This window comes from Pteropus medius, unplaced genomic scaffold (genome assembly GCF_902729225.1).
Source record: "Pteropus medius unplaced genomic scaffold, Ma_sr-lr_union100, whole genome shotgun sequence".
In the NCBI taxonomy this organism is placed as follows: Eukaryota; Metazoa; Chordata; class Mammalia; order Chiroptera; family Pteropodidae; genus Pteropus; species Pteropus medius.
This window is the reverse complement of record NW_024344370.1, coordinates 11,898,835-11,912,707: the sequence shown is the minus strand read 5'-3', so window position 1 is coordinate 11,912,707 and position 13,873 is coordinate 11,898,835. Positions and strand designations below refer to the sequence as shown.

Sequence of the window (13,873 nt, the reverse complement as noted above, 5' to 3'; positions counted from 1 at the left end):
GAAAAATCGACCATATCCAGAATATATTTGTGGATCACTCAGGCATGTCCTCACTCCTTCCATGTTAGGTGTGTGGAGTCCAAACTGCTGTCCCACTCTACCTTTTTTCCTTACTATTTTATATGTCAAAAGATCATTTTTCATCGGACCCTAGAATACTAAAAGCAGGCTGTCAATGAAGAACACAAAGCCAATCTGAATTAATCCTGAGAACACAGAGTGAAAAGAATTCCTTTAAAACAAAAGAACTAGAAATATGAAGTTATATAGCCTTAAAAGAACTATTTTAAAAGACTATTAGAACAAAATGCATGTAAAACAATCTCCTCCTTTAACAGAACAGGAAATTAAAGTAAAGTGAAGATAAGAGAATTGTTCAAAGGCATAGCAGATCACCATAAAACTTTAAAAATATTAACCTGAAATATAACTTCTTTATAGCTAGGGGGAAAAGATGAGCATAATCCCACTTGTTTACTAGGTAGGTGCCATTTCCTGCTGGCCATCTTTGATCTGATGTGGAGACCTGTTAGCATAACACCACCATGTTCATCTCCTGACTACCGGGTACTCTTTTAAAGTATCACAGCACCAAAGTTCATTTCTAAAATAATCTGGAATTTTTCTCTATCCTTAAAATACATTGTAAATGATAACTACAACAACAAAATGTCTGTAAACCCTGTGTTTCTTTTTTGGAAAAGTGATCTTCCCTATTTCCCCCCTACTTTCAGGTGGTGGAACCCAGCTTCTTTAACAGAGTAGGACAGAAGAAACATAAATGAAAACCTTTGATCTAGACACTGTGTTCAAGCCCTAGAGAAAAACGTGAATCAAAGCTCACTCCGGGGCTATCCCAGGTCTTCCCTGAAGACCTCCAGAAGGCACCTTCAGGGCTAGATTCCAGGGCCTCGCTGAGAATGAGGCAAGAGGCAGTGACCGGTAAGCAAGGTTCCAGACCTGGTTCTGATCTTTGTCTTCAGCTCAAGCAAAAGGTGACTCTTTAGCCTAAAATGTGACAAAGATTGTCCTTCTGTGGCTGAAGCAGAGGTAGACTGGGAGGCTGGGAACCCCACTTCTCAAATCACCCTTTCTACTTCCCATCCCTGAGGCAGGCCCTCTGGAACTGTTGTGGTTCTGATCCACTAAAGTTGACTTTTTTAAAAAGTGCTGTTCATTTCCCAAATCAGCTTTAAGCTAGAATAACTGCACCAGCTGAGGGAACTCCAAAGGCTGCTATGCCGAAATGAGAATATCACAAACTACTACAAATGTGTCCCAGTAGAGATGGTTACAAGGATGCCACATTCCATTCTCAGCAACCCACTTCGAGACTCCAATGAGCCTGTGTTCTAATTTGTTTTGTATTTACGTACTATGATGTCCTATCATTTTAACCAAATTATGAATTCAGATTGGTTATAATATTTTAGTAGTTTCTTAAAACCTCATACTAGCACTTTATAATATTGCAAATATTCTCATATTTAATCATGTATATGAGGTTGCAAGGGCAAGTTCTATTATTTCCATTTTACAGATATGAGACCTAGAGAGTGATTTTCTCAAAGTAGCACTGCTGATAAATGGTAGAGGAGAGCCGAAATCCAGGTCCAGTGTTTATCACACGCACCCATTATAATTTATCAGTTGTTAGGTCAAAATTAATGGGGCTCAGATAGCATGACTACTGAGTTACATAGTAGCCAGAGGTTTTTATACTAGAGTCTAGTTCTCAACTCCTGGGAAAGCAGGAACACAGTGTGGAGTGTGAACAGCTCTGCCACTTTGCGTAATAGTTCCTTCTTCATTTACCTCACTAACTTTTCGAGGACACTATGATGTCACTGGGTTCAAAGTTCCTGGAAGTTTAATAGGATTAGCTATTGTTTCATCTAGAGAGAACACACTTGAGATGTACTTAGATACATGTAAAGTTATTTTAGTGCCTACACAACACATCCTTGATGCTTATTAACTGTTCTTTGTAGCCAGCATTAAAGAACATTTCCTGTGGACTCAATCTATGACTCTTAGAGCCTGAAAAATCATAGTCAGGCAACAATGGACAGCCCAACAATACAAATACAAGACAATAGAAGGCCAGCACTTTAAAGAATACCTTCCCGAATTAAGCTGAGAAAGTAATCAGAGTTGATCGCAAAAAAATTATGTATCATACTATTCACCACAGTACTACCTATAAGAAAACAAAAAACAAAAAACAACAAAAAAAACCTGGAAATAGCCAAAATATTCATTAAGGGAAGATAACTATGGCACATTCATGAAATGGAATATTTTGTACTCATTAAATCCATGTATTTGAGGAAAAAAGACATTTAATGATATGTAAAAGTATCAAAATAATATCAAAAGATCTAGATAAAATTATATCTGATCGCATACTTACACACGTATATACAAATGTATGTGTATATATAAATTTGTTTATATGCACAAATTTATGTAAACATAAATGTTACCAATATTATAATAGATGTAGATATATAAAATATACACAGTTAGACAAATATCCTACTGTTAAGTAGTTAATTCTTAGTGGTGGGTAAAAATATAGACAATTTTTACATTCTTTTTACTTTCTTGCATCGTCAACATTTTCTACAATAAACACTTACAGCTTTCATTAATAGAGAAAAAAGTGTTTTAAAGAGTTTTTAAAAATCTACGATATTTCAGCTGTTTTTAAAAGCAAATCTCATCTCTTCTCCTTAAACTACATGAATTTCCTTTTATGTATATATACTCTGCTAAATTTTCTCCACTTCTCTCTTCACTAGTCCAGGGAAAACAAAATTGGTTTCCGAAGTAGGACCATTGATGGGCAGCTCTTCCCCAATGCTGAGCCCTCTGAACTAGCCATGGTTATCACTGTGTATGCACACTGTAAAATATCGTGACAAGCTCTGTAATTTACCCACTGTTACTCCCAACATAAAAGCTTAGAACTTGAAAAGCCTGCAATTTGCATGGCTTTTGTAGAGAAGTACTCACACATTGAGGCAGTAAATACAAAAACCTGAATTAAAGCTGATATTGCAATTATGCCAGATTAAGTTCAAAGATAGAGATGGCATTGCTGTACATGATATTTAAGAAAAACCTCTTTAGCATATGTAGTTGAATTTGAAATGTAGATTTTTTTTTAATCCTCTCTTGTAGGTTGCCCAACAGGTAAAGGACACTTTAGTTGTGTTGAACATTTAGCTTTCTATCAAGGGCACTGGGCACTTAATGAAGGAAGCTGTCTGATCCCCATGCTAATGGGACCCCTGCCTCAAGTTTTTTTCTTTTTTTAATCTCTGTGGAATAGTTTTTCTGTGATATAAATCCACACACTGTCGCCAGCTGATGAGCCAAAGAAGATAGTCAGTATTTACATACATTTGAGGATTTCTAACTCAAGTTCAGAGATAACATGGGGCTAAGCTGGTGAAGAGCATGCCAGAAGCACCAAAGTACCAGAAAAACCAAAAGTCGCTATGATAGTCACTGAAGCTGCCCAGTCCTAGAGCATCAAGTTCTGAAAACCTCGAGGGTGAGAAGTGATTTGGCAAGGATTTTAAATGTACCCTTTTACTTTCTAGGTGATCATTTATCATATATCCTGGACTAAAAGCAACTCTATAAACATAAAACAATCTGATTTTTCAACTAGATTTAAAAAAAGGTTTCCTTTTTTCTGGGGGGCAATTTGAATAATATAAATTTTCAGGAATTTAAAAGACATAACAATAGATGTCATTTATATATTTTAAAACAATCAAATATGCACCATACTATATTAACTTGATAATAATAAAATTAACCACTCCCTCACTCTGGGAACTCTGGTTTCTCTTGGATCCTGAGACCCTACATTTTGCTCCTTCCCTCTGGCCTCTCACGTTGCTGCTTCTCAACGTTTCTTGCTGGCTACCTGTCCTCTCAGAATTTCTAAATGTTGGCACTGGGGACTCAACCCCCCAGGGTCTGTCTTCTCACTCTAAACTCTTTCCCTCAATGCTTTTCTCCACTCCCAAGGTTTTAAATACTACCTATGAATGAAGGGTTTCCAAACTGATATCACCAGCACACACTCAACCACTGAGTTTCAGACCCATGTAAAAACACGTGTTTATTTATGTCACTTAGTTGTCTCATGGGCATCTCAAACCTAAAGTGCAGGTAAGTGAATTCTTAAGCATTACCTAAGATCTTCCCTTCTTGTCTCCTCTATCTTGGGCAATGCCTGCTCCATCCATCCATATTCTCACCAAGATATCTGGAAGCCACCTTCGATCAACTCTTTCTCACCACATATCTAATCTATCACTAAATACTGTCAATTCTAAGTTGAAAAATATGCAATTAGGATCCAAATGGTACTTTAGCAATCAAACCGAGCCAAACAAAATCCATAATTGATGTATAAACAAAAAAAATTGCAAAATTTTGATTAAAAAAGAAAGAATGAAGAGTCCTTCCCAGTGGATGGAAGAATCAAATCTTCTAGAGTGGCTGCCCAGGGGACCTATGTTCTAAAGCAAAATCTAAACAAAACCCAAAAAACTAATACTACTTTTGTTAACATAGGGAAGCTTTAAAATTAAATTTAGAAGTCCATTCCAAAAGCTTCAGTTTATGGTGAAGGAGAGACTAAAACGCTAAATCTGAGGCCATCCATATTAAATTCTACATTTAGAGAGTAGGGGAATATGAAAGATGTCAGTCATTAAATTATTAGTAGGAATAGATTACATGTGAACATTGTAGTCTTCTCAGAGGACCAAAATGATAGACACAGGTCACAGGGCAGATGGATCCTCATGAAAAAAATTAACAAATACTAATGATGTTGGTGTATACTCCTGACTGGTGAGTCAACACAAAGCAATACTCAAAAACTAGGAAAACACACTGACTGACGTCAGTCCATCTGATTTTATCATCCTTTTCCTTAAGCAGGAAGGGCAAGATGTGTCATTACTCAGGCCAACAATTGTAATTACACAAAAGCTAAGGATTAAAGAATAAAACTGTGAGGCTAAGGATTAAACAATAAAATTGTGAATACAGTATGGAGTAAGAAAGATAGTATTCTCTATAACTCATAGAAACTGTTTTATGAAATACTTGAAATCACAGAACAGATACGTTGTAAAATCATATGGCTCAGACACACACACACTAGATTAAAAAAATTTAGTATCAGGGCTCACTTAAGGTTTTAATAGAACAAGATGATTTCCAGGTGATGTTCTACCCATGGTTGACTAAGTTTAGCCAACTTTAAGCTACTTAAAATGGAATCTATGAGGAGGACTCCAAGTTCTGAACTGAACACAAATTTAAGTTTTACAAATTTAAGTTGATTTTATTAAGAGCTGGTTATAATTAGAAAATGACAATGAATGATGATATCAGAGATTCCTCTTGAGTTGAATGTTTCTATTATTTTAAAGAGCAGTATATGGAGCATCGGGAAACTTAATCTCTATTAAGGCTAACAATTGATTTGCTGTGACTCCATGAGCACACAGGTTGCTTTGTCCTATTACCCAAATATGAAGAAGCAAAGGAATCATTTGTCTGGTACCAGCATGTCTGTATGGCAAAAGGAGGTCACTGCTGTGCTGAATGAACATTTTTATTAAAGATCTGCAAAGCAGATTTAAACAATTTGGCAAATAATATTTCAAACATGGAAAAACTTGCCAATGGCTTTTGAATGAAAGTCACAAAATAAATAAAACAAAGGCACTATTATTACATTCAGGGTTATGTCCCTAATCCCACTTTATCTAAGGAGAAATGTTTCACCGATACCTAAATATCATTCATCTTTATTGACTAAGTTGTTCTCATCAGCAAACTAAATCACAAGTAACAGTTTACTTTCTGTGTGCTGCATACAAACCTGATGGTACAACACACATCTGGGTAGAAATACGTAAGCGTATAATGTCTTCTAGTCATCTAGAAAGTGGAAGGAAACTGTTTCGATGTCTTTATTGATGGCTATCTTCTTCTCTTTGTAGGCTAGTCTATAAAGTTTAGGAAGAATTCAGAAAGACTTTTGTAGCTCAAAAACTCTCTCCTGCTTGGGAAAATCATCACCCTATATGACATACTAAGGAATATGAGAAGGTAAAGAAATGTGTTGCTGATACTAAACTTGCCAGCATAAATAGGGTAGAAGCAGTGAGGTCAGAGCAGAGATTCTTAGAGCAACACCAGCCTTGTTAATAAAACTCTTGTTAATGAAACTCTACAACAACTAGACATAATGACAACAAAAATGGAAGAAACGAGAAAGAAAAAAAGACTGACAAACTAGACCACAACAAAATTACAGAAAAAAGAAAAAAAACTGTTAATCAAAAAACACCATGAAAAAAATCAAATAGCAAATCAGAAAAAATATCAATGACATTACAAGTGATTAAGAAAACATGCACATTAAAACAGACTAAGATAGTCACCTCATGCCTATTACGACGGGTATTATCAAAGAGACAAGAGATAAATGCTGGCAGGAATGTAGAGAAAGGGAACCCTAGTGCACTATTGGTAGAAAGATAAATTGGTGCAAACACTATGGAAAACAGTATGAAGCTTCCTCAAAAATTACAAACAGAACTACCATATGATCCAGCAGTTCCACTTCTGGGTACATGTCCGAAGGAAACAAAATTACTATCTCAAAAAAATATCTGCACCCCTATATTCAATGCAGCATTGTTTATAATAGCCAATACATGGAAACGACCTTAGTATCCATCGAGAGATGAGTGTATAAAGCAAATGTGACATACACACACACATACACACATATACGTACAATAGAATACTATTCAGCCATAAAAAAAAAAAAAAAAAGGAAATCTTGCCATTTGTGATATGGGTGGACCTTGAGGGAATTATGCTAAGTGAAATAAGTGAGAAAGAGAAAGACAAATACTGTATGATATCATTAATATGTGAAATCTAAAATAACAAGCAAACATAGATACAGAGAACAAAATAGAAAAATTTAAAAAACACTAGACTGGTGTTGCCATGGGGTGGGCGTGAGGGGTGGGCAAAATGGGCAACAGTGGTCAAAAGGCACAAAGTTCCAGTTATAAGATAAATAAGTTCTGAGGGTGGGTGATGTACAGCATGGTGACTAGAATTAATAATAATGTATTATAATTCAAAAGTTGTTAAAAGAATAAATCTTAAAAGTCTCATCACGAGGAAAAAAAATGTGTAACTATATGAAGTGGTAAATGTTAACCAAACTCATTGTGGCCATCACTTCACATTATAAATGTATATCAATTCATCATGTTGTACATCTTAAACTAATACAATGTTGTATGTCAATTATATCTCAAAACTGGAAAAAAGTACTACATTATGTTTGGATTATATTGATGAAAGCTGAAAAACTGTAACATAGGCATTGGCAAGGGTGGAATAAAATAAAATATCTCAACATATGGATTTCAGTCACACCTATAGACATATAGACACACACATACACACCCACACTACATTAAAAAAAGACAAGATACAATAAAATGTTAACAGGTGTTATCTCTGGGTAATGGGTTTATAAGAGATTTACATTTTCTAGGTTATTTCTTGTATTTTCTACAAACTCTTGTCTTTACTACTACTATTAGAACATCATATTTAATTTTTAACCATACCCATCTTGAAGGTCAGAGTTCATGAGAACAGAACCTGAAAAATTTCTTGCGAAATTTTACATTTTTAAAATAGCACAGAGTCACGTGGATGTTGGTAAGCAGACTAAGGACTTGGCTGGCACTGAGAGACAATCCCCTACTGCCCAGCTATACATCATCTTCCAAGCTTCTGGTTCTGCTCCAGGCAGTGAGTTACTATGCAGTTAAGTTCCTTGCTAACATCAGGGATGCTCTCGAGTATGTCCCTGGCACCACTTACTAACCCTGTTCTATCCCAGACTGTCTTCTTTGAATTCATTAGTCCACCTTGCTTATTTTTACCCTGTCTCTACCTCATTGCCAGACTATTAACTTTCAATTCTTCGCATCAGCATGCCTGTCTGCGAAACCACTGCCTTTTACCCCATCCAGCTCGGTGTCACAACTGATGAATGAGTATAATTGATACAGCACAAATGCAAGGAGAGCACGTTGTAAAGTGAAGAGACCAATTTTCATGTGTGACTCACAGTCCAAAACAAAAAGGTCTTCACAATTTTCTGAAATAGTAAGAACTTTATTGAAAAAAATGTACATGGTGTCTCAGTTTCTACTTAGAAACCACCTTAATTTATACACTGGGTAGTGTTTGTTAAGCCAAAGCCCTGAGCATGGATGTGGGGAGGAGGGAAGGTAACAAGGAAATGTAAATCACAATGTTCAGAGGGATTCATTTTGAAGAGTGGGGCTTAGGGTGGTTTGTTTTGTTGCCTAGCTCTCAAGAGCCTACCTCAATGCTTTTCTGGGTTTTCCGAGTTTCTACTTGGAGTCATATTGTTTTCATACAATCCCCACTTCTCTGATTATTTTCACCTCTATGGGTCTCCCTTTGCTCAGCTGTATCTTTAAAGAGGGGCTTGGTGAACAGAGCAGCAGCAAATACAGTGATGACTTAATCCTTCAGAAATTATATATATGTAATATGTAATATATTACATATATATAATTTATTATATATTAAATATTGTATATTAAATATATGATTTATGAATGTTTCTCCAACTAGATATTAACCTAACAGGTTATATGAACTTTCTAGGAATATTTCCTATCTTCAATAATTCCTAGAGTTGCCCAGTTAGGAAAGTTAGATCCCTGTCCATTTTTCCTTCCAGAAACTCTCTTATAAATGAATCTAAGTAGTCATTTGAAAATTCCTAGTAAAACAATTCTTGAAGACAAAGTTAGGTATTTTGTCCAATAGAGCAATATTTGCTTTGAGTTCTTTAAAAGACAAGTCAGTAGGTCTCAGTTATTTACGTATATCTGGTCTGCAGCTCATTCTGTGTAAGCATTACTCTTAGAGCTCATGCTTTTACCATTTGGTTCAAAATGGAATACAGAAGTGAAAACTAATGCAAGTATCATTTTAGTTTTTTTATGGGTTTTGTTTTTAGAGATAAGCTCCAGAATTTTGTGTTTGAAGATAAGCTCCAGAATTTTAAAATGGTCTCCTCAAGATCCCTGTATACAGAGATTATTTAAGTGGGCCTGGTCCAATGAGACAAGACCTTTACGAGAAAGAATTTCCCCTGGTTGATGGCAAGAGAAGTTAGAGATGTGAAGCATGAGAGTGACTGGATGTGCCACTGTGAGCCTCTAGAAACTGAAAAGCAGCCTCGGGCTGACAGCCAGGGTGAAATAGAGACCTTAGTCCTAAACTGCAAGGATCTGAATCTGTCCACAACCTGCATGAGCTTGGACTTAGATTCTTTCCCAATCTCCAGATAAGAGCCCAGCCACTGATACTGCTTCGGGCCATATGATACCCTGAGAAGAAAAACTAGGTGAGGATTCCTAGGGAACTAGGAGCTTATGACTTTCCACCTTTCTTTGATATTGGCTTTATGATACCTTGAGAGCCCCACCCTGAGCTCAAATTAGTCAAGCCTGGACTTCTGCCCCATACACCTATGAGATTAATAAATAGATACCATTCTAAGACAATAAATTTTTGGTAATTCATTACACAGCAATAGAAAACTAATACAAGTATCATTTTAGTTTTTTTTATGGGTTTTGTTTTTAGAGACTTATTTTATTATAAACCACTACATGCTAATTTCCCTACCTTCCTGGTCCCCAAAGATACACACTGCTAAGTCTCTCCTTTCTCTTTCCAAAAATTCCCTACAAATATGCATAAATATACAAGTGTGTATGTATGTGTATGTAAAAACACACACACATACATAAAATTACACAAAGCATTTTTTCACTCAACAGACTTTCTTGGGCATCCTTCTAATATCAGAACATAGAAGTTCACCTCATTCTTAGTAACCATGTAATGCTAGATTACATGCCTGAATCACTTCTTCTAAACCAGTCCCTTATTGTAGGACAGGTTAAACAACAAAGCAGCAACAACTTACCTTTCTATTTGCTAGTTACAAGTAATGTTAGACTTACTATTTTCTGACATCCATGAGAATATCAGTAAGATAAATTTACAGAGATAGATTCGCTAGGCCAAAAGCAGTTGGTAAATGGCAGTTGAAATTTCAATCAATACTACAAATCACTAACCAAAAGAGTTGTACAAATTGAGATGAACATGTATATCATGTGAGAGTGATTGCTTCACATGATATAAAAATTTTGATGATATGCTAGATGAATGAATGATCCCATCTCATTATTCTGGTTCACATTTCTCTTATGACTGCAGTGAATGATCATTTCAAATGTTTTTGTTGGCCATTTTAATTTTTTTCAGTTACATGCCCTTTACATCTTTTGTCTATTTTTTTTTTCCTGGAGCTTTCACCAATTTTCACATCAATTTACGCAAGCTCTTTGCATATTAAGGCAATCAGATAGTTTTTAGTTATAAGCACAAAAATATTTTTCACTGTTTTCTTTAATTTTGTTTATTACACAGAAATTTTTATTTTAAGAAAGAAGTACAAGTCTTTCCTTTGGGGCTTCTGGATAAACTTTCATGTTTAGAATCTTCTTGGAACTAGAAGCCTGTGGTACTATACCTTTCTTTTCTTAACGGGACTGTCCTGTTCACTGTTCTTTTAGGAATCCCTGGCTCCCAACAAACACTCCTTTGTTTTTGAAGATAAGCTCCAGAACACTATGTCAGTATGCCTTCTTCCTTAAAGCACTGGTGACACATCTACACAAATAATGTTCTCATCTCTACTGATTCATTTGATGGGTATAAATTCACGTGTCAGTGATGAGTGGCCTGACTCACAACATCCTTACCTAAGAAAAATAGAAAGTATAACTTTATCTTTGGGGTCAATAAGCATGGAGAAATGGCAGTTTTTCTTTCTCTGCTTTTCCTGGAGACATCTAGGAACCCTCATCTGGCACTCTGTGTATCAAACACATGATAGAGAATGTGGAATAGGAAGGAACAGGTAGGAGGCATGGTGAGTGAGGAGGCATTTCACACGATTGAGACATCAGGACGGGTCCTTTATTTAATTTATATTTTCTTCTTTTTATACAGAAAAAAGGAAACCACCAGACTGTGATAAATGCCATCTCTCACAAAAAAAGTCTGACAGATTTCTACAGCTTCTGAGTGAATAACAACCTGTTGGCTCCTTAACATAAGGAAAAATACTCTCAGAACCTGAAAGACAGGCTCCTCTCTGCCCACTCCTCTGATTGAATGCTAACATTATGTTTGAAGGGAAAAGAACTCAAGCTAAGTCTACGTAGAGAAAAGAAAAATAATTAAAAGGATCATTAAAGTCTTAACCACATTTCCTCTAATCTCAGTATGAGAACTGAAGAAAATCACAGCAATAAGAGACTAATCAACAGGCACATAAAATGTGGTGCAATTACTACAGAACACAATAAGGAAGAGTAGGATTAATTTTTTAAATCATTATTGAATTTTATCTAAGAAATAGAATTCATCATTCACTTAACACCTGGTATATAATGCCAGGCACTGTACTGGAGGAGAGTAAAGAAGAAAAAAAGACATAATTCCAGTTCCCACTAATGTGCTTGACTTTCTGTCAGCTTTTACTATTATGACAATGATATAATATAAATCTCCAAAGTATAAGTGGCAATAATATAAATAGTTATGTACACATCATGCAGCTTTGGAAGTATAGCATTACCAATTGCTTATCCTTCTCTCCAATTATATCCCCCTCACACCTTCTTAGATAACTACTATCACGAAATTGGTCCTTCGAATTACCATGCTTTCCTTACTCTTACTATAAATTAAATGTATACACATATACATACATATTTATGTGATGTGTGTTTTCCCTAAACAAAATATTGTATGTAACACCATGTTAACATTACATGACAGGTTTAAATAACATTCTTTTGCGACTTGCTTTTGTTGCCCAATACTATCTTTGAGTTTCATCCATGTAGATATGTGCAGTGCTAGCTCTTTTTCTTTTATGTGTGCAGTGCTTTGTGAATAACTATGCCACAATTCATTTCTCCATTTCCCCATTGATAGATAACTAGGTTGCTTCAAATGTTTAGCTACTAAGCACAAGGCTGCTATGAACAGACTAGAACATGTCTTCTCATGTATATGGGCAAGAGTTTTTCTCAAGTTTTACCCGGGAGCAGCATTTCTAGATGTTAGTGGTCTTGCAATAGTATCATATAGCCCCATGAACAAAAGGGGAGAGTCACAGCCCTACTTGCAAATATGAAATCAACATCATCTGAAAGCCATCAGCCTTAAGTTAGGGTTTTCACAGTATTACAATAGAGATAGAGCTTAATGGCTCATCCTTTCAAGCCATCATCCTTTGCAATCCTGAAGATATCTTTCTAAAACACATATCCTTTTCAAAATCCTTGAAAAGCACTCAAAATCAAAATACCTTCTATTCTCTGACTTTCATTTCTTTCCACATTTATGTTCTCTTACAATCAAGCATACACATCCTGCACTCTATCCAGACACTGGAGATTCCCTTTCTCTCACCCCATTGCTACATATCAAAGTCTTGCTCATCTTGAGGCAAGTAGCTCCCTCAAATTCTCCCAGAATTTCCTGATTGGAATTAACCCTTCTCTTCTTTGCACCATCTTGGATAGAACATTAAAACACACACATGAGCACACACAACACATATAAAGCAGTTTTCATTTTATAGTTTTTTAATGCAGCTTTACTTTCTTTAAAATTAGTACTTGAAGCCAAGGACCTCATCTCTTGAATCTTTATTATCCCTACAATGATTATGGATAAAATAGATAATTATAGATGCCATTAACAGGTAAAATTTTAGATAAACTTGTGCACACATACAAGGAAGACATGTTCTAGACTGCTCAGAGAAGCATTGCTTGTAATAGCTAAAACACATAATAGGTAAATTCAACTTTAGGGAGAAAAAGTGCTGAATAGTTCTGACGGAGTATAGGACATGCAAACTCAAAGTACATTATCTTGGTATATTGAATATTTTAAGCTGAAGGAATGTGAGAAACAGTACGTGCAGGAAGACTTTCTGAACTGCCCCTAACGCAGGTCATAAAATGCTCATGTGAGAGGTTCTCTTCCTGTACCTGGAGGAAAGAAGCTTCCATATCTCTAAAGAAAAGGGACACAGAGGAATCTGAACGAACAAGTTTCCCCCAGTTTACTAGAATTAGCTCATCTTTGTCCTATAATATATTTGTACAATTTTCCATGCTTAATCAAACCTGCCATAAAAACATTCAGGTTTAACCATTTCTTTGGGTCTTCACCACCTTATGAAGGCTCTGGTGTCACGTAAAGCTTATATTAAATAAATCTGTATGCTTTTTTTCTTGTTAATCTGTGTCTGGCTATTGGGTTCCCAGTGGAGAACTTAGAAGGACACAGGAAAGATGTTTTTCCTCCCCTACAGTTCTTAACATTAATTCTCTCCAGGTGAACCAACATGTCTGCAGTTCCCAAAGATAATCCTAAGGTGGAGACATGTCTTGCGTTATCCACAAATATAGAAATAGAGAAAGGAATAATTGAAAAAGGACCCCATATTAAAAGATATTCTTGATTTTAAAGTCCAAACACTGAAAGCGAAGATAAGGTTTAGGCTAACTTACAAAAAAAAAAAAAAAAAAAAAAAAAAAAAAAAAAAAAAAAAAAAAAAAAAAAAAAAAAAAAAAAAACAAAAAAAAAA

At 35.6% G+C, this 13,873-nt stretch overlaps 1 protein-coding gene across 14 annotated transcripts in view; it reads right to left on the bottom strand.

Annotated features, from left to right (window-relative positions):
* The window catches only part of MAST4 (microtubule associated serine/threonine kinase family member 4), a 513,739-nt gene that overhangs the window by 93,565 nt on the left and 406,301 nt on the right, over positions 1-13,873 (bottom strand). The gene's annotated exons all lie outside the window — the stretch shown is intronic.